The 21,286-nt window shown below is 54.8% G+C and overlaps 1 long non-coding RNA gene across 5 annotated transcripts; it reads left to right on the top strand.

Annotated features, from left to right (window-relative positions):
* The first annotated feature begins 7,643 nt into the window (after positions 1-7,643).
* LOC125320683 lies at positions 7,644-20,326 on the top strand. Of its 5 annotated transcripts, XR_007201249.1 has the most exons (4): positions 14,592-14,743; positions 14,870-15,377; positions 18,760-18,882; positions 19,452-20,326. It is a non-coding gene; the product is annotated as an uncharacterized LOC125320683 (long non-coding RNA). The 5 variants fall into 5 exon arrangements; XR_007201247.1 differs by lacking the exon at positions 19,452-20,326 and having other exon boundaries at positions 14,593-14,743; positions 18,760-18,988; XR_007201251.1 differs by lacking the exons at positions 14,592-14,743; positions 18,760-18,882; positions 19,452-20,326 and adding an exon at positions 7,644-7,686 and having other exon boundaries at positions 14,870-16,019.
* Positions 20,327-21,286: the final 960 nt, after the last annotated feature.

A 21,286-nucleotide genomic window follows, 5' to 3' on the forward strand; every position in this document is an offset into this window, starting at 1 on the left:
TCTTCGTCTCTGGAAACCTGCAGATGTAGCAAAACCTCGGAGTGGGATCCCTGTCCCACAGCATCCCCACAGAGGCACTTAGGTGGTGTCCATTTCCATGGAATGGCACCTTACCTTCCTCGGGATGAATGTGAGCATCTGGCAGGGATGAACGGCAAAATCCAGGCACAAGAGACCTTTGGGAACTCTTGGGAGTAGCGGAGCAGGGGCCAAGCAGGGTGACGGGTGTGTAGGCACAAGGGCGAATGGTTGTGTTGTCCTCTTTGCTGGATGCTGGGAGCTCCGGTGTGAATGCAGACCGTGACATCACAATTCACAGGAGTCCAGGGTCACCGTGGAGTGGACAACGGGGATCACAGAATGATGGAATCCCTGAGTGGTCTGGCTTGGAAGGGACGCTAAAGATCATCTTGTTCCAACTTGAGCAATCTTCTACCAGAGCACGTTGCTCAGAGTCCTGTTCCCACGTGGCCTTGGGTGTTGGCAGGGATGGGGCATCCACATCCTCTGTGCACAGCCTGGGCCAGTGCCTCAGCACTCTCAGTGTGAAAAAGCAGCTTCCTTAGATCCAACCTAACTCAACCTCCTGCAGTTAAAAGCCATCCCCCTTCTCCTCTTGCCACTGGCCCTATTGAACACTGTCCCCATCTTTCCTATGGGACCCTTCAAGTCCTGCATGGCCACAGCAAAGCCTCTCCAGGGCCTTCTGTTCTCCAGGCTGAACATTCTCAACCCCACATGGACAGCAGTGACTTAGATCAGCAGAAATCAAAGCTGCAAGGTAGCAAATAGCACCAGGAACTGAGAGAGGGAAGCTTTAGACCCAGGCTTGTCTCGAAATAGACAAAATTAGTAAGAGTGCAGGGGCAGATGGTGGGACACTGGCTCTGTTCTGACTGATGAATATTTTCTTTTTTTCTTCTTCTTTTCTCTCATGCTGACCCAGGTTTGGCTGTTTGAAAGGAAGCTTGGCACAGCATCCATTGTCTTCTGCATTTGTGAAACACCGAGCAGAATCTGAGCAGGCTGATGGCGCAGAGCAAAACCTGCAAATACCTTGATAATCCTGAGCCTGGGGGATGCAGCTAAACCCAGTCCAAAGGAATTTCTGGAAAGTCGAACCTGGTTTACATTTTCTTGAGTTTGGCTGTGCCAGCTTCACCAGACATTTATAAAAAAAGCAAACAAAAAACTCCAACCAAAAAAGACAAAAACCCAAACAAACAAACCCACACAAACCAATCAAACAAACAGATAAAAAGCCCCAAATCAAACCAAAAGGAATGAGGAGTTCATAGTAGTTGTGAGGATATCACAGCAGGCGAACGGCTGCTTCCCACAGGATCACCATAAAAAGCCACATGGAACAGCTGCTCCAAAAGATCCACACCAGGGGCAATAGAAAAAGGGATACATGGCGGCTTTGGGGGTAGCTCCACATGAAGGTGAAGGATGAGCACTCCGTGGTACAGATCCAGCATTCCCCACACTCCAGGCCGCTCTTTGCTCCTGATGAAAGACCCTTGCAGGACTGTGGCCCTTCTCAATGCAATGTAAATCATCGCCACAGCTCTCAGCTGAGCCACTGGCATTTCCAGAGCGAGATTCAGGCACAATCCTACTGCCTCGGAGCATCTATGGAAGATCCTGAACTTCTTCACCCCCAGAAACACAAAGCAGCTCAGGCTTTCCCTGAATTGGGTCTTCAGAGGAGGTTTCCAGTATCTCTGAGATTTGTTCACCCCTCAGCACGTGTGACTTTATGTACAGTGATGCATTTGGGTTCCTTCCTCACCCCTGTGTGCCAGAGAGAAACCACCCACGTGGATGAAGGATAATGTGTACAGGGAAATTTATTCCTGGATTGTCATTTTGCTTCACTGTCACTTAGTTTAACATGGTCCTTATCTAAGAAGGACTTAGAAGAAATGTGTAGGAATTTTGGCTCTGAGAGGAGCAGAAAGCACATTTTCTAAAGCAAATTCCCAGCTGATGCAGCTTCCCTGGCAAAAGAGTGATTCCCATTCATCTTCCTGGGAAGAATGTGAAGACCCATTCAGAGATCACAGGTTCAGCTGGCCTTTGGCTTTGTGTACCTCATTTCACAGGTCCAGTTTCATTAAAGGAGGCTCAAGTTTGCCTTGCAACACAGAAGTGCTGTAGCTGTTCCCAGGAGAAAACCAAGAAATGACTGTCCCACGGTGTGGTCACTAGGTTGGTACCCAGGGTAGAAATCCCACCACAGTTGTGGCTCTGTGAGCAAAGAGAGCCAGTGCTTTTTGGGGCTGTAACAGCTGAGAGTGTGGCAGAGCAGTTTTTATATTATTTTTAGAGTCCTGAAAACATTGTTCCCAAAACAATCTTTCTCTCCTGTCTTCTGTCATAAATTGTGGAACAGAGAAAATGGAAAGGAGCAGAGGTTTGTTTAAATTGGCTTTTTTGTTGTTGTTTTTTAGTCTTAAAATAGCATCAGCGTGATGCATGATACTTTAGAAATTGGATTAGTGACACCTATTTTGTCCCACCAGAGAGGTGGGATTTAAGACTTCCAACAATAGAAACACCAGATGTGCAAGAGCTCAGTTTTCCACCCCTCACAGCCCGGTATCTTGCTGTGCTATTTTAAGCAGCCTCAGCCAGGTATATTAAAATACTGCTCCAAACAACAACAGAATGAAAATGTTCCACCAAATGGGGAAAAATAAGAAAAGTGGGCGGCAGCTGATGTTCATTTTGCAAAGTCAGATGCAAACAATGTTTGCTGGATTCCTTTCCTAGAAAAATGTAGACATTTAATAGAAATCTACCTCTGAGGCTGGTAAGTTTGGTATGATTTTAGATCTGGGAGGAGCAAAACAGGTTCTAGAGAAGCTGTGATTGTCGCAGCCTTGGCAGTGTTCAAGGCCAGGTTGGATGGGGCTTGGAGCAAAGTGGTCTAGTGGAATATGTCCTGAGTGTGGTGAGAGTTGGAACAAGATGAGCTTTAAGGTCCCTTCCAACCCAACACATCCTGTGAGTCCATGAAAAGAAACTTTTGGTTTTCCTGAGGTGTTGCCTTGGCAAGGGGAGGTCACAAATACCTCAGGTAGTTTGAAATGCCCTGAGCAGAACCCAGCTGTGCTTTATCACAGGTGCTGAGGGCTTTTCACTTGTATTTTATGGGGGATTTTCACAGGGCAGTGCAAGAGCAGCTGAATGTGTTTGACAGGCAAAGAGGGCCAGTGTGGCAGCAGCTTCATTCAACAGAGCTTTTCCTTCTGTGATCCTGTATAACCTGAGGCGCTCTGGGGCTCTTGAACCCGGCAGCTGGGCAAGTTAATCATGATAATAAGTGATAAATTAACCTGCTCCACTCTCCTTAGCATGGGGGGTGATGAGCATTAGGTAGTTTGGGGAGCATTGCCAAGATGGGAGCTTGTTTTTTTGCCAAGGAGAAGGGAGAAAATATTGCTTAGAGTAAATAAAGCAGCTCTGCTTCCCCAGCAGGAGGAAAAGAAGCGATTAAAGATGTGAGTGCTGCATGGAATCATTTGCATGAGGATACATCTTGTCTGCTATGCAGGATAGTTCCCAATAAACCATGCTTCGCCTGACCTTTATTTTTGGATTTCTACCACATAGTACAAGAGACAAGATTAAAAATCCCAAAGTGCTTTGTGGGCAGGGAATGAAAAGTGGGGAGGCACTTTTTTGTTTTCTTCAGCCTGCCTCTTTCTTTTGTTCCCTTCAGGGATCTCACTTCATTTCTGCTGGTTTTTGGAGCACATGTGCTTAGCTCTTTCCAGATCCCCTGGGCTTGTTTTAGCTCTGGGTGTCATGGACACTCTAAATTGTGAGGTTTTTTCCCCTCCATCTACCTCTGCTTCTTCAAGTGGTTTACCTTCCTTTACCTGTTGGAGTGATGGATTTTTCTCACCTTTTATTACTTAGTGCTTTTTCTGTATTTCCTTCATTCTCTAAAACCAACTTTTCACTTGCCCTGTGGCTGTTAGATGCCAGTTATGGGAGCATTAATTCTTTCTCTACTGCTTGTCTGAGCTTTCACAAGGAGCTGAGAGCTCTCTCGGGTTAAACTTGACTCGCTTCATCACCTTCCTTGCTGCTGCCTATGTCCTTGGACACTTAAGGGAATAAAGTCTCAGTGTGGAGGTGTGGAGATTGTAGTTGTGAAACTGTGGGTCTTTTTGAGAGACAAGAATGCTATTCTCAGTCTTTTCAAGGATAAACTGACCACCTTGTTTTGAGGACAAGCGGGCTCAGATCAGCACAGAGGTGCCTGTTGCAGGTACTGAGCTTTGGAGGGCTGGCAGCAGCTTCTTGGGCTGTGTTTGTGTGGTGCTGTAAGGTTTGTGTTGGGTCCCTGGAGCAGTGGGAACAGAGCCCCTGTGAGATGCACATCAGGAAATGCGGGTACAAAGGGCCTGAAATGTGACCAGCTCTGGCATAGTTTCCATAGGACAAAATATTTTTACTGGGATTTTGGACAATTTGAGGCTCTTCCTCTTACCCTTTGCCTGGTGAACATTCCCCCTTTGCAAGAGTGGGGAATCCTGAGCTCACACCATGGAAGTGCCTGATAAATATTTTTTTCTATTTTTCAATGTTTTCATCCCAGCAGGAGTCAGAGAATATGTGATTTTTCCCTCAATTTAAACCCTCAGAAAGGAGGGCCAATAGGGCTTTACCCTTCCTTTAAACCTTAGGATGATGAAAATGGGGGAGTTCTGCTCAATTCAAACCCATAACATAGCATTGTCAAAGTTATCTGCTTCCATTTAAACTAGAAAATAATGGAAACTAGGGATTCCCTGTCAAGCAATACCCCTAAGAGCATGGAAAAGGCAGGGTTTTCTTCAATTAGTACCCTTAAAATTGCAGAGGAAGGGGATTCCCCCTCAATTTAAACACAGTAATGAAGAAGGAAGATTGTCCTTTTGTTTAAAGCCCTTTTCTCCTGGTAAACCTCCTTTTTTCTGGGGGCACTGGGTTAGGACTGACGAGGTGAAAGGGGAAAGTTGAACGTTTCCCCCTGAGACCCCACGTGCTGCCCTGCCTCCTTAGGTGCTGCCCCTAAGGAGAAAATACCCATTTTGGTAGCACAGATCCCATGTTGACAGTATTGCATCTCTGCCCACATAAGACGTCTGAAAACTGGGATTTTGCAATTTGGTATTCTGAAACGGGGCTGTTTTGATTTTTTTGCAACTTGATTTTCTAGTATTTTGAAACTGAATTTTTTTGGTATTTTGGAACTTGGTCTTCTGGTACTTTGAAACTAGATACTCTGGTATTGTAAAACTGGATTGCTGTTGTATTTTGTAACTTGGTATTCCAGTATTAGATGTAATTTCCTCAGGAAAAACACTTGGATCACTGCATCACTTTCCTGTTTTAGGCTCACCAGTCAGCCGGGCTATCCAAGTCCATCCTCCCCAGCGGGGAGAGCGGGAGCACGTCCGGCCATGGAGAATTTCTGGGAGAGCCCGGGAGAAGAAAGAAGGCTCCAGCTTCACAGATCTGTGTCATAACCCATCCTGTCGGCCGCTCCTGTTTGATCCCGGTGCATTTGTCCTCTTGGATTCAACCTGAGCAGCGCTAATTGCTGGCAATGAAGCAGCCTTTGGTACTTCTTTGCCACAAAACCTCTCCATCCTGCCCTTCAATCCTTTTGCAAACACGGGAAAAACCCAAAATTCCGTTTTTCCCCCCCTCTCCCCTTCACTTTGCCTCCTCTTTTCTCGCAGGCTTTGGGCTATCCAGGCTTGCATGTGGATTAGGCAGAGCACCCTGTAAGCTCAGCTCCAGGTGGGATTGCAGCGGTGTTGGAAGCACCAGGGATTCTCCCAAGGTTTGGTGTGAGGAGCTGCATCTTGGGAGGGGCTGGGATTTTGTGCACTTCTGGGGTTTTTTTTTCTCCTGTTTGCCTTTTGGGCCGCCTCAGAGAAAAAGCTGGAAACCACAGAAAGGGAAGGGGGTTCCCAAATTCCTTTCCAAATCCTCAGAGGAGGCACAAATCCATGTGCAGCTGAGGAAAGAGATGAGAATGGGAGTGAGGGGGGTCATGCCGGGTGCCCTCCCCCAGAGGGACCCAAAACTGCCAGAAAATTCACAGGGAGGGGAGTGTATAGAATACTAAAACCCTCGTTTTTCACTTTTAGGTATATTGATGCCTCATACTAATTTATGTATAGATTAATTTTCGAATACAGCCTCTCTATCTACCCTAACATATACAGCAATATAAGAAGCTGGGAATAGAGATCAGCAGGTTTTGGAAATAACGAGCCGGCGTTTTTCTCCAGGAAGGAAAGAAGGGATTGCTGTCCTGGCACAGGGATTGCTGTCCCGGCACAGCGGGAGCTGCAGGCACGGGGCACCGGAGCTGCCTCGGCCGTGCGGGGCCCAAGGCGTCGCTCCGGGGTGGATTCTGTAGGGGACAAAATGAACATTTTGGGGTAAAATCTGGGTTAATCTGCAGGGGAGAGAATGAACCATTTGGGGTAAGAATGAGCTGATCTGTGCTCGCCGGAGGGACCAGCTCGGGCTGGTTCTGTGTAGCTGTGAAGAATTTGCTTTGTGGAAAGAAAGAGACACCTGAGACTGCCGCGGGAATCCTGGGCTGGAGCCGGGAAGGAAACCTGGTCTGACTGCGGGAATGGGAAGGGGGGGTCAGGAGGGGTCCTGGTCGGTCACTGGAGCCGCCGCCAGGAAGGCGACGTGTAACAATGTATAGTGAGGTGTAAGGAACATATTGATTACTGGATTATCTATAGCGAGGTGTGAGGAACATATTGATTACTGGATTATCTATAACGAGGTGTAAGGAACATATTGATTATTGGATTATCTATAGCGAGGCATAAGGAAGATATTGATTGCTGGACTATCTAATGATACTATATAACGATCGTACAAGGAGATCTATCTAAGAAATCCTCCATCGTAATCCTTCTCCCAGCCCCGCTGTGTTTTCAGGATCTTGGGGGAAGAGTTTGGGTCTGGACAAGGCTCTCGGGCACAGGGTGGGATTCTTGGGGTGCAGGGCCAGGATTTGGACTCGATGCTCCCTGCGGGTCCCTTGCAGCCCAGGAAATGCTGCGATCCTGTGCCTCTGAGGGTGAAATAAAGGGCACCGGTGGGGTTTGTGCCCGCTGTGTTCACGGCCCCGCCGGCTCAGGGCGGGTTCAAGGCGCAGCTGCCCCGAGCCAGCGGGACCGGCCGGGGCTGCTCGCTCCCGGTGCTGCCGCCTTGTGGGGAGAGCCCGGCACTGCAGCCCGCACAGGCGCTGGACCACGGGATCGGCGTGGAACAGCAGCGCAGGGAGTGCTGAGGCAGCGCAGGGAATGCTGCGGTCCCAGGGAATGCTGCGGTCCCAGGGAAGGCTGAGGCGTCCCCTGCCCGAGGCACTCGGCAGCAAATCCCTGATGTTGAGCAGCAAAAGGAAAGTTCTGGGTTAATGGGAGGAGGTTTCTGGAGTGGAGCTGGGACAGGTGCTGATCCACGCATGGAATCACGGGCTGGTTTGGCTTGGAAGGGACCACCAAGATCATTTACACTCTGTTTGTTGTCTGGTTCCACAGCAAAGAACATCCAGAACTGCCACCTCACCCTCACGGACAGCAGGAATGTCTTCCACAGCTCTTGTTTTGGAATGGGAATGGCTGTTGGGAGCTCTGGCAGGACCAGGTAAGAAGAGAAATGGGATCATTCTGGCTGCTGCTGGAGGTGGTTTTCTGCTTTCAGGCTGTTCTTCTCATTGATCCTTTCACAGCAGTGTTCCTGGGCACATTTGAGGGTAATTCTAGGAATTTCAAAACAGTTGAAAACTGGTGGGGAAAAAATGTGAACCTGATCCATTTCTGGTAATTCCAAGCTTCTCCCACAGCACTGTTCCACGGGAAAGCTGATGAAAGGATAAAGATGCAGAGGAACAAGTGCTGTAAACCCCCCAGGCTCTCTGACAGAGCAAACCTTCCAGTAATGCCAGTACATTGCTCTGAGAGACTCTGGGATCACAAGGTTTTCCAGGAAAGCAAAACAAAGACAGAGATGAGGGAATAAGCATCCAGTTAAGAATGGTTTGGTGGGTGTAGGAATGATTCTTATATGTTTGATGCTTCCCTTTTTATTCCTGAATAATTTTAAAATGATTCCTTGAATAAATCATCTAAATTTGGGAATTTAAATTTGAGAGGGAACAGTGCAACATTAATACAGGCAGAGATCATGGAATGGTGGAATGGTTTGTGTTGAAAGCCCCATCTCTGAGCCTGTTCTGGGCAGGCTCCTGCCCATCGGCCACTCCTTGCAGGTGGACATGGAAGTGATGGAGGCGTTCAGGGAACGCTGATTGTTTTTCCCTGCCTCTGGCAGTCAGGTCATTACAAAGATTAATTGACCTCTTCCAGTGGGGAGACATTTAAACAAGAGGTGCCAAAAGAATTGGAGCTTCTGCACGATGAAATCTGCATGTATCCAACTTAAGATCCCCCCTGGATCGTCACCGGTCCGACTCCCACGGACTGGTCACCTTGGCCAGGAGTGTCCAATCCTGCTGTCAATGCATTGGGCCGGGGTCTCATTTTCATTTCATGGAAAGACCCTCTGGGTGCCCCCCAGTCACTGGAAAGACCGGACTGGGCTCCCAGGACAGTAATTCCAGGTGTTCTCTTCATGGGAATAGCACAGGAGCCTTCCCCTTGGCCAGAGGAGCGGCCAGTGCCTCCCTCAGTCCACAAATCCCCAGGACAGAACACAGAGAAAGCAACAGGAATATGGAAATCCCCCACAGTGGGAGATTCTGGTGCTCTGGATTAGATTTTGGATTTATAACGTTAAAGGGAGGGGTTTCAAAGACTGAAATACTATGTTTTATGACTTAAACATTTTCTTAAAAGACTTTTGAAACTGTACTACAAAAGCTGCAGAAGACTCCCACACCCTGAATGGGGCCCTGAGGCCTGACACTGCTCGCTGATGAAGATAAGATAAAGTAACAACTCAGGGCTGGGGATATTCCCGGAGCTCAGGCTTAACACCTCCAAGATGAGGAGCACGGCCCCAGGGCTATCAGCTGCCCGGGCTCGCACCAAGGGGTGGAGGGAGGAGAGGCTTTGGGTACCTTGGAAAAGCCGGTGGTCACAGACGCAGTGACCGCCCATCCTCCACTGTGCAGAGCCCAGCTGCGGGGTGCTCACCGGGGGGAGGAAGCTCATCCACAGCAGAAGGGGTGACATGGCCCAGCACAGGGGCCCCCAGACCCTGCAGCAGAGCACCAGAGATGATGCCACAGACCCTCAGTGTTGCAAGGGACAGTGTCAAGCCGGCCCCTGCAAGAGAGGCACGTGGGCGTTCCCGCCTGGCCCAAAGTGTGCACTAACCCACGGAATTCTGCACCCTTCGGCTGTAGCAGCATGTGGCGGCATGGCCACGGCGCCCACGGGGGACCCTCACCACTGGCAGACCGGATGGAGGGGAGCAACGAGACGTCGTTGGCACCCTCAGATGGGTGATGGGCTTCCATCCAACCCCTCTCCCTGTTCCCCCACGCACCCTTCTGTTTTCTATTTCTTTCTTCCCCTCTCTTTGCCTCTCTACTATTAAATAAAATACATCCATTTTTTTGGCAACAACATCTAGCCTCGTTTGGTTTTAATCTCGTTTCTGGGGATATTTTGAACCTTCTAAGTTCTTTCTGGTTTATGCACAGAGACTTAGCTTGCTTTGCTTTTCTGGGTTTAAACCGGATCGTAACAGGGCGGGTGTGGAGGAGTTTTTCTCCCTCTCCTGTTCATTAGTGTTACCACTGCTCTTGTTGCTCTCACTATGTGTTGTCATTAATTTCAAATGATTGTATTTGGTTTCCATTCTTAAACTGTTCTGAGCTGGAATTTTGTCTCTGGTCTCTTCCCCATCCCACGGGGGGGGAGGGAGCGGCTGCTGGTGCCCAGCTGGGGTCCAGCCATGGCCCCGGGCACATCTGGGGGCTCCGAACCCAAGGGACAGGAGCGGTTTTGGGCTCACAAAAAGAGACCCAGTGCTGCGTTTCGGGGGCTCAAAAGCAGGCGCAGAGCTTAAAAGCAGAGACTGAATCCTGCATTGTGGAGTCCTATTACCGCAGGCCGAGGCCCTAGGGTATATCACTGTGTCCCGCAGCCGTAGGGAGGAGGAGGAGGAGGAGAGAAGATCCAGCAGGCAGGAATTGTGCAGCAAGATTGATTAATTATTTTACAAACTCTTTTATAGACTTCTTTCTTCACAGTCTAATTGGACAAAGGATCAGCCTCCCCTTGGGGGTGATTGGCTAAAATCCTAAAACATCCATTGTCAAAATATTTTTCTACTGTACCATAAAGAAGACTTTTCAAGGTTGCAGGTGGCTTGGTTGTTTACATAATTCTGCTACCTCTTCTGTGAGAGAGAAAAGTCTCAGAAAATAGCAAGAAAATCCTTGCTAGCAGCATTTCTCTATCTACAGAGTCCTGAGCGCAGGCTCCTATGGCCAGAGTTGGGACTCAGAAACAGTGACTAAATCCTGTTTTCAGGGCTTGAGGAAGAGAGCGAGTCCTGTGTGTTTGGGCTCACAAAGAGAAACGGAAGTGCTGCGTTTTGCTGGCCCTGAATTAAAGCCCAAGTGCCGTGTTTTGATGCTCAAAGCAGGCTCTTGGGGCCAGGGCGAGTCTGTGTCTCTGGGCTCCGAGTCCTGCCTCAGGCACAGCCCGAAGCCGGGCTCGCCGGCCCCACGCAGAGCTCGGGAGCAGCGACTCAGCGCCGCGTCCGGGGCTGGCGGCAGAGCCCGGGGCCGCGTCGTGGGGCCCAAGGCGGGCTCCGGGAGGGGCTCAGGGCTGGGAGCGGAGCCCGGCCCGGCGCGTCGGGCCCGGCTCGGGATCCCGGGGCTGCCCGGGCGCCGGCAGAGCCCCGGCTCCCCGCGGAGAGCCGGCCGGAGCAGGAGCGGCAGCGCCGGGCTCGGCCCCAGCGCCCGTCCCGGAGCGGCTCCTGCCGGTGCCGATCCCAGCCCCGATCCCGCCGGGGGAGAGGCGGCACCGCCCGGGACCCGCAGCGGCCGCCAGCAGGACCGGGACCCGCGGCGGCCCCGGTGCGTGCGCGGGGCGGGTCCGGCCCGGGAGAGAGGGGCGGGTCCGGCCCGGGAGAGAGGGGCGGGGCCCCGAGCGATGGAGCCGCCCCCGTGCCGGGCAGGGCGGGCCCCGGGGCCGGGCGGGGCCGGGGCTCTGGGGCGGTCCCGGGCGGGGCCGAGCGGGGCCGAGGGCGCGGCTTCAGGGGCGGCCCCGGGCCCGGCTCAGGTGCGCGGGGCGGGGTCCGCACAGGTGCGCGGGGTCCCAGGGCGGCTGCGCAGGGCGGGGCCGAGGTGATTTAAGCCCCCGAAATCGCCCCCCGCCGCCATTTGCTCCCTCAGAGCTCGGGGAGGCTGCGGCCGGGTCGGGCTCCCCCGGCGTGGCCCGGGAGAGGCCCCCGCTCCCCCTCTTTCTTCCCCCTCTTTCTTCCCCCTGTTTCTCCTGCCCTTATCCTCCTCCTTCTTCCCCCGCTTATCACCTCTTTCCTACCCCCCCAGTTTCTTTCTCTCTCCCCCACAGCCTCCCTGTCTCTCCCAGCCCCCCGCCTGCCCTCTCCCCAGCGCCACCCACCCTCTCTCCCTGCTCCCCTGTGCATCCCCGACCCCCCCACCCCTCCTTTCTCCTCTTTCCGTACCCCGCTCCCCAACCCGACTCCCCTCTCTTCCCCCTCCTCTGACCATCATCCCTCCCCCTCACCCGGCCTTTCCCTTCCCCCCTCGTTCTCCCCAAGCCACCCCGACTCCTCTCCCTACCCCATCTCATCCCTCTTTCCCCCGTAGCCGCGGGGCTCGGGGCGCCGGAGAATAAAGCCCAGAGGGCCGGAGCCCGGCGCCCCTGCCCTCGCTGGAGCCTCGCACGGGGGACCCGCTCGGCGGGTCCCCCGTGCAGTACAAAAACAGCGCCGGGGCTCCGGCTTTCCACACATCACACTGGGGATCCCCTCCTCAGGAGGGGTTCCCGAGGGGGGTGGGTGGGTTTCGGGGAGGGGGGTGTGTTGGGGTAGGGTGGGCCCCCTCCTCAGGAGGGGGTCCCGGGGGGAGTGGGTGGGGTGGGTTTCGGGGAGGGTGGTGGGTTGGGGCGGGCCCCCTCCTGAGGAGGGGGTCCCGGGGGGGGTGGGGTGGGGCGGGCCCCCTCCGGAGGAGGGGGTCCCGGGAGGGGGTCAGGGTGGGCCCCCTCCGGAGGAGGGGGTCCGGGGGAGGGGGGTGGGGCGGAGGGGGGACTTTCCCCCCCTCCAGTCCCCGCCCCCTCTCCCGGACCCCCTCCTCCGGACGGGGCTCCCCCGGCCCCCTCCCCGGGACCCCCTCCTCCGGACCAGGGCCCCGGGGGGGGAGGGAGGGGGGGGCGGGTGGGGAGGGGGGGAAGCAGAGGGGGTCATGTCACTCTGCAGCATGAACAGACATAGAGACCACAGGCCAAACCAACAGCCCCCCCCGCCAGGCCCCCCCCCACCCCACCCTCCCTCCCCCCGGGGCCCCGGTCCGGAGGAGGGGGCCGGGGGGAGCCCCGTCCGGAGGAGGGGGTCCGGGAGAGGGGGCGGGGACTGGAGGGGGGGAAAGTCCCCCCTCCGCCCCACCCCCTCCCCCGGACCCCCTCCTCCGGAGGGGGCCCACCCTGACCCCCTCCCGGGACCCCCTCCTCCGGAGGGGGCCCGCCCCAACCCACCACCCTCCCCGAAACCCACCCCACCCACTCCCCCCGGGACCCCCCTCCTGAGGAGGGGGGCCCACCCTACCCCAACACACCCCCCTCCCCGAAACCCACCCACCCCCCTCGGGAACCCCTCCTGAGGAGGGGATCCCCAGTGTGATGTGTGGAAAGCCGGAGCCCCGGCGCTGTTTTTGTACTGCACGGGGGACCCGCCGAGCGGGCCCGGCCCGTGTGGGGCTCCAGCGAGGGCAGGGGCGCCGGGCTCCGGCCCTCTGGGCTTTATTCTCCGGCGCCCCGAGCCCCGCGGCTGCCGGGGAAAGACGGGACAGAGGACGGGAATAAGGGAGCAGAGGGGGTCAAAGAAGGAGCGCAGGTGGGGGGTTCCGGGTGTGCAGGGAGAGGTGGGGTGGGGGGACAGGAAAGGAGGCGGGGGGAGGACGAGGATGGAGCACAGGTGGGGGGGGTCGAGATGCAGAGGGGGAAAGAGGGAAGAGGAACAGGGGGAGGTGGAGGGGCGAGGAAAGGTGGGAGACCGAGGGGGAGGATTGAGGGCAGGTGGGGGGAATTGGGAGGGGAAGGGGAGCAGGGTGAGGGGGCAGGGGGGACCCGGAATGGGGGGGGAAGGAACGGTGGAGAAGGGGAGAGAGGGTGGAGGGGTAGGGCAGGGTTGGGGTGTGTAGGGGGACAGGGAGGGGGGATGGGGGGAACCGGGCTGGGGGGGAGGGAGGGGAGGGCTAGGGGGGAGAGGGAGGGGGGGGTAGGGGGGGGGAGGGTGTAGGGGGTGGGGGAGGGGAGGCAGAGGGGGGAGAACGGAGAGGGTTAGAAGAAGAGAAACAAACACAAATATAAAGGAAAAGAAATACAGAGACATAGAGATATGGAAATATAGAAATACAGAGCTCGGTCCGGCCACAACCGCTCCCACCGAGCGCCGAGGGAGCAAATGGCGGCGGCGCCGATTCCCGAGGCTTAAATCCCCTCGGCCCCGCCCCGCGCAGCCGCGCTGGGGCCCCGCGCACCTGTGCGGACCCCGCCCTTCACACCTGTGCCGGCCCCGCCCCGCTCCGCCCGCGCCCGTAAATGCCGGCGGATCCGCGCCCGCTCCGCTTTGTGCGGTGAACGCTCATCCTGCTCATCCCGGGCTGCGGCGGGACCGTCGTTCGGGGCGCTGTGCGGAGCCCGGCACCGGGGGCTGCTCCCGGCGCTGCGCCGAGCCCGAGGCGCTGAGGTGGGAACGGGACCCGGGCCCGGGGATTCGGGGCTGGGTCCTGTCGGTGTCTGCTGGGGGTCCCGGGCCGAGCCGCTTGTCTCTCGACGGGCGGGGTGCGGCTGCCGGGGTCGGAGAACTGAGGTGGGACGGGGGATGGCATTAGCGATCGGGATCGCCGCGGCTGGCAAGAGCCGCTCCGGGATTGGCGCTGGGGCCGAGCCCGGCGCTGCCGCTCCGGCTGCGGCCAGCGCGGGGCTGGGCTCCCGCCGGAGCTCCGGCTACGCTCCCGCTGCGGCCGCGGGGAGCCGGGGCCGTGCCGGTGCCGGGCCCGCCGGGAGGGCGGCGCTTCCCCGCAGCAGGCGCTGGATCGCGCCTGGAAGCGGGCGGGCCGCGGGGACCGCCCGTGCTGCCCCCGGCACCCCCCGAGGCCGCCGCTCCCTCAGCGCCGCCCGCCCTGTGGGGCGCCCCCTGGCGCGACCGGAGCGCCGGCGCTCCCGGCCCGGCCCCGCCCGCAGCCCCCGCGGGGACGCGGAGCTCCCCCAGCCCCGGCACTGCCCGGGCCGCCGCACCCCCTGCGCACAGCAGCGCCCGCCTCCCCCTGCCCCGGGGCCGCTGCCCCGGGGCCGCTGCCCCGGGGACCTCCCGCCCGCCGCGGCCCCGCCCAACGAGCGCGGCTGCAGCGGGACGAGCCGCTCCGGGCCGGGCGCTGGCGCCGAGGCCGCTGCTGCCGCTCCTGCTCTCACTGTGCCCGCTGCGGGACCGGGGCCTCGCCGGGGCTCGCTGCTGCTTGAGCCGCTCATCCCGCAACTGCCGCGTGAGACCTGATGCTCTCCTTTCCCCCCCCCCCCCCCCCCCCCGCTGCTTTCTCTGGGGCTGGTATGCTCCAATGCAAAAACTGGCTTTAAAAGTCCAGTGAAAAATGTTTCTTCTTTATTTCCAGAGCACAGGACATCCTGAGTGGGAATGGATACACAAAGACCACCAAGTCGCACCCTTATGTGAATGGCTCCTCTGGCGATTGAACCCACACCTGGGCACTCTCAGCACCCTGCTCCAGCCAAGCCAATCTCAGCTCCTGGCAATATCCTGCCTGGGATAGGAATGCCAAGTGCCAGCAAGGTCATTCCTATGCAAATACAGCTCCTTCTTTTATGCTAATGCTGCTTTCCACACCAGCCCCTGCAATGGCCCCAGGGCAGAGCTCCATGGCCAGCATCTGATCATGCAACAACACAGGTGAGCAGTTGTGTGACAGCACTGAACTCTTCCCATAACCTGATTTCCTGCCCTTTCCAGGATTTACCCAACAGCTGTAAAGGTGCTCGTTCCATGGCCCTTTCCAGGGAGAAATGAGCAAGGCAAGTCCTGAGGGTTCACTTGGTCCACGGCCAAAGCTCTTCTGGAGAGGGTCAGGGCTGCTCCTGCCTGCAGAGGGGCCTTTCCCACAGGTGAGTGTTCACAGCCCAAAATCCCAGGGGCTGCTGAGGCCGGGCCAGCTTTTCCAGCCCAGAGCTGCACAGAGCTCTCAGCGACTCCTGCTCACTGCCAGGAGTGTTCCTTGGTGCTCCTTCTGTGTGTCCCAGCTGGCAGGGAACAGGGGGAAGGAGAAGGCTGGGAGGCCCAGGAAGGGAAGCAGCAGCTCTTGTGCTTTGGATTTACAGAGAGGAGCTGTGCCTGCAGTGTCCTGCCTGTGGCACACAGCGTGCCAAACACACATGCCGGGAACGGGCACTGGGCTGCCCGGGCAGTGCTGGGATGGACATGGATAAAGGGCTGCCCGCGGCCCCTCGGCCAGGGGCTGCTCTGAACAGGCACCCACAGATGCTTCAGCCCCGACAGACCCCACTGACACCCCAAAAATGCCCCAAGGAACAGCTGGCACTGGGGAATGTCAGCACGGGCTGTTTGCAGAGGGGCTCAGACAGCAATTCCTGGTGCTGACCTCCCACACTCCTGCCAGCTATGTCCCAGCCACCCAAAATGCCTTCCCTTCCAGCCTGAGGCCATCATCCCTCAGCAGCATTAAAGCCAAGGCAAGCTTCCCCCACAGCAATGAAATGCCAAGCAATGCCCCCAGAGATGCCTTCAAATGAAAGGCCAGAGTCAGAGAAATCTGTTTGGATTGAGTTGGGAGTTTTTGGGGAGCCAGCTGGAACTGCACAACTGATGGAAAGCTTTCCCAGGTGGCTCCCACTGCTGGTGCCCTGAAGGCGGGGATGTGCATCCCTTTCCTGAGGGAAAAGAACTTGCAGAGGCCGCTCCTGAGGCTCTGGAATGAAATCAGCTCCTGCAGGGAGACAAGTCCTCCCGTGGGCACAGGGGCTGCCTCAGCAGGGGCTGGGAGCGCGTCCGGCCAGCGCCTTCTCCTGCTTTAAAATATCACCTGGAGCCCGGGCTCGGGGGGGTGCAGGCAGCTGAATTCCAGGGAACTCTGTCAGGTGCCCCCAGGGACATTGGGGGGGGGCTGGGGGATGAGGGTTACAAACAGCAAATTCTATGGAACATGAAGCTGTCCTTGCCCTGACCCTGCTGAGCTTCCCTGGAAGCTCTGCTGGTTCCTGACACACCTGGTGTTAAATAGGCAGCTCTGCATGGGAATATCCATGCTCCAGGAGGCGCTGGCAGGCTATTCCAGTGGCAATGCAGCAGGGAATTCAGGGCTTGGGGTAGAATTCATCTGCGCACCACCCAGGGAACAATCTTTGTGCTGCCCTGGCAGCCAAAGCCCCTGGGCTGGGCAATGTCAGCAGGCAAACGGATGGAATGATCTAAATGCCAGCATCCCCCAAAGGGACAATGCAATCACCTCCCTTTGCTCCCAAAGTGTCCACTGTGTTCCCCACAGGTGCCCTGGAGATGCCAGGGAGGTGCCTTTGCCCACAGTGCCTTTCTCCTGCCCCTCTCCAGCCCGAGGCCTCTTCTCCCTTCCCTGCCAGCTGCTGCCAAAGAAGGAGGACACAGTGAGTGCTGAGTTGACCTCCAAATAGTCCTTCCCCCACCTTGAGATGACCTGAGATTTTACCCCCAAAATGTCCCCATCTGTCTCCTTCTGAGTTCCTCATTTTTTACAAGGAAGCATTCTTTCTCTGCTCTGGAGACTACCACAAGATTTGCCCCCAAAACTTTCCCCACCTGTCCACTACCTCTTTCCTCATTTCCACCTCAATCTTTTCATTCTTTGCCCTACAGATGCTTTCAATTTTTACCCCTCCGAACTTCCCTACCTGTCCATAAGTGATTACCTCAGTTTACCCCATCAAGTGCATTCTCTCTGCTACAGATCACCTCAGATTTTACCCCCAAAATTTTCCGTACGTCTCCACCACTGAGTACTTTATTTTTACCTCCAAATACTCATTTTCTACCATGGAGATTCCCTCAAGTTTTACCCGCCAGATTTACCCACCTGTCCACAGCAATTCCTTCAGTTTACCTCAGGATGCTCCTCTCTCTCCTAGAGATGACCTCACATTTTACCCCCTCAGTTTTCCCTACCTGCCCAGTTCTGATCACCTCCTTTTTACCTCAAAACATGAGTTCTTTCTTCTACAGATGAACTCGGATTTTATTGCCAAAATGTCTCTTTTGTCCCCTGTACACTGACAAGATTTTAAAACCAAAACCAGGCAGGTTATGTCTGTCTTACCCCCAAAATGTTCATTCTGTCCCCTACAAATTAGCTCAGATTTTTTCTCAAAACCACTTATGGTTCCTACATAATTACCTCAGGGTTTGCCCCCCACATTCTACCTCATCTTGACTACTGATCACCTCATTGCTTCCTCAGTATGTTCATTCTTTGCCCTACAGATCTTCCCAAGTTTTACACCCCAAATTTCCTTGTCTAGCCCCAGTGATTGCCTCAGTTTATGTCAGTGGTCATACTCTCCCTAGAGATTACCTCAAGTTTAACCCCCAAAATTTTCCTTAACTGTCCCCAATTTATTACCTCATTTTTACCAAAAAAGATTCATTCTCAACCTTTAGATTATTTCAAGTTTGACCCCCCAAAATTCCCCTACCTGTCCACTACTGATTCCCTCATTCTTCCTTCAATATTTATTTCCTTTCTACCATGTAGCTTCTATCAAGATTTACCCCCAAAGTTTTCCATCTGTCTACTACTGCTTACCTCATTTTTACCTCAAAATGTTCTTTCTACAGCTTATTTAATATTATTTTTACACAAGTTTCCCTATCTGCCCACAACTGATTCCCTCATATTACCTCAGTGTGTTCATGCTCTCCCCTAGAGATTAGTTCAGATTTAGCCCCCAAATTTTCCCCACATGCTCAGTACTCATCACCTCATTTTTCCCTCCAAGTGTTCATTCTCTGCTCTTGAGACTTTGTCAAGTTTTGCCTCCAAACTTTTCCTTCTTTGTCTACTACTGAGTACCTCATTTTTACTCCAAAATATTCATTCTGTCCCCTACAGATTACATCAGGTTTTACCCCCCAGTTTTTCCTTCCTGTACAATATTAACTCTTTTCTGCCCCAAAAATGTGCATTCTCTCCCCTAAACATCACCTCAGCTTTTCCCTCAAAAATGCCACCTTGCTCCGCTCGACATCCCCTCCCATTTTCCTACACAAACAATTCTTGTGTCCCCTCTCAGTCACCCCAGGTTTTCAGCTAAAAATGTCTCCTCTGTCCCCTTGAAGTTATCCCAGGTTTTCCCAGTGAGGAGCTGCAAGGAATTCAGGCAGGGCCAATGACACCAGGGAACAGCTGTAAATTCAGAGGCAGAGAGAGAAGATCTACCAGGAAAGGGGAAAGGTTCAGAAAACATTACTGCAATCAATCAATTAATTAATTATTATCTCCAGTTCCCCACTGAGAAGAACACAACCTCACAGCTGTTAAGGCCTGACAGTTCCCTGCAGGGAGAGCTCAGCACATGTGCCCAGAGGCAATCCCAGCATCTGAAAGAAAGAAAGAAGCAGCAAAAGGTGATTGCTTCTCTTTCAAAGTTATTTCAAGTGCTCACACCCAAACCCACCTTTGCTCTTGATTCTGGCCGGGTGCATGGTGAGCAGTAGGCACAGGTCATGTCATCCATGGGGGAAAGCAGCTGATCTCCAAAGTTCCCTTCCTGCCCTGTGCCTGATCTGCACAGGAGAAAACCTCTTCCAGGAAGGGATTGTGCTCCCTCTAATCCCATTTGCCCAGTCTGTGCCATGGGGATATTGCCAGCCTGGGGCAGCAGAGGCACACGCAGCTCTCAGCACTCTCTGCTCCAAGCACAGCTCTGGGCTCCTTTGCAGACTGCCTCTGCCGGGTTTTCTCCAGGAGAAGCCAAGCAATTGCTCATGGAAGGGTGGAGATTAAGTTATCCCAAAGGGAAGCAAAGAGTTAAGTACTCCAGGAAGAGCCCTTGGCATCTGCTGGGCTGAGGTGGGAAGGGGACATTCATTCCCTGCAGGGCCAATACACAACAACCTCCAACCCAAAGCACAGACTGGCAGGTGGGGTCTGACAGCACCACTCTGACAAACCTCCTTGTCATTCTTCCCTGCAGTGACTTTTGCAAGCAAACTCTGAAGCTGACAAGCCCAGAAGCTCCATCCATCCACTCTGGAAGGAAAGGATACTCCCAGGGATGAGGCACATTCCCAGCAAACTCTCCCAACACAGCCTGGAGGCAGCGCTGGAGCTCGGCTGTGGGGCTGGGAAGGGCTGCCAGGAGCACGCAGCCCCCAGGTGGGGTGGCAGCGGCAGCAGCAAATTCCCACAGGCTGATGGCACAACAGAGAGACAAAGGCCAGCAGTGCCCATGGGAGGTGCAGGGTTAATTCTGCTCCCTGCCCTGCCCCATCCCCGCAGGAAATCTCCAAGAGGGAGAGAAACTCTCAGGGTGCCCAAAATGCAGCATCTGTCACCCTGATCCCGCTTCAACTCAGCGTGGGGGGCCAAACTCCCCCCACAGGTAAACACTGAGCTGACCTGGTCAGTCTCAAACACAGCCCCAGTTCTCACCTCCAGCCTGCTCCTGGGGCTGCTGCCACATTCCTGACAAGGAGCCCCTGTGGACAGGGCTCTCTCTGTGTCTCAGGTGCTGGGCACTGCAGGGACCAGGGCAGCCCCCTCTGGGGACAATTGGGGATTCATCCCACACCACAGGCAGGACCAGGGGCCCTCCAGTACAGGCTGGTGGGGCCAGAGCCCATTGGGTTTGGCTGCTCAAATACCAAAGCTTTTGGCAAAGATGGGACAAGTTAAGTGGGTTTTCCTGTCCTGAGAGAGAGAAGAAATTGTTGAAATTAAGCATGGAAATTAAGTCCACTGTGGAAGTCAAAGGCTCCTGGCTTTCCCACTCCTGTTCTGATTGCTCACTAGAGGGTTTTATCCATAAAAAAATGAGAGGTGGCACCAAATAAAAGAGCTCTTTTTCAACGTTTCTCCCCTACTTACTTTCATACCTAAAAAGGATGTCCATTTTTTCTTAGTGCATTCTTTGCCTAATTTTAACAGAACCGTTTTTCCTTCCAGGCCCCACTTGTGGGTTATTTGCTCCTTTGCCATTGGACAAAGGAAGAAAAGGATCTGCTCCACATGGGTGTCATCCTATGGGGAACACCCCCTGTACCAGCCCCAGCCTGGGCCAAGCACGCTGCCTCACTTTCCCCATTCTGGATGCTGGCTCCAATCCAGTCTGAGTTTTCTCCTGGTTTCCATGTCTAAGGACAGGAACTTGTCCTGGTCAGGATGTAAGGCCTTAAACTGCACCTTGATCTGGGGGGCTGTGACTGGGATTCCAGCAGGGAATTCATTGTTTTACAAATAAAAATTATTCCAGGGAGCTGCTGCTTCACCACACAGTGTCAGCAAAAGAGAGAAAACACCAAAAGTGTATCCAAAAACAAGGATGAAATAATTCCTCCTGCTTTGAGTGGGATCAGGGCTTATGCTGCCCTGGAATGACAAAGAACTTCTCCCTCAGCCCCCCAGAGAGCCCTTGAAAAGCCAAAGTGCAGCAGGGAAGGAAGGAAAGGCACCTGCTGGGGACAGCACAGGTCCAGCTGCTCATGGGGACTGGGAATGAGTCCGGAGCCAAAAGCCCCTTCCCAGGCTGGAGGGGCTTTCCTAAAGCACCACCTCTAGGAAGCAAAGGGCTATGGAAGAAATGGAGTGGCAATTTACAATAATAATCATAATGGATCGGGAAAGAGCAACAACAGAAGCAACAATCATTCCAAGGGAGCAGGAGGGATGCTGAGCTTTAAACAAGGTTTGAGTGAGGCAGCAGCTCCTGGGAGTTCTAACCCACGGCTCCAGGTCTGCGCTTCCAGGAGCACTGCAAGCTCCTCCTGCCCAGTCCCTGGCTTTGCCTCCTGCCAGTACTCGGCACCTCGG

Source organism: Corvus hawaiiensis, chromosome 2 (assembly GCF_020740725.1).
Source record: "Corvus hawaiiensis isolate bCorHaw1 chromosome 2, bCorHaw1.pri.cur, whole genome shotgun sequence".
NCBI lineage: Eukaryota > Metazoa > Chordata > Aves > Passeriformes > Corvidae > Corvus > Corvus hawaiiensis.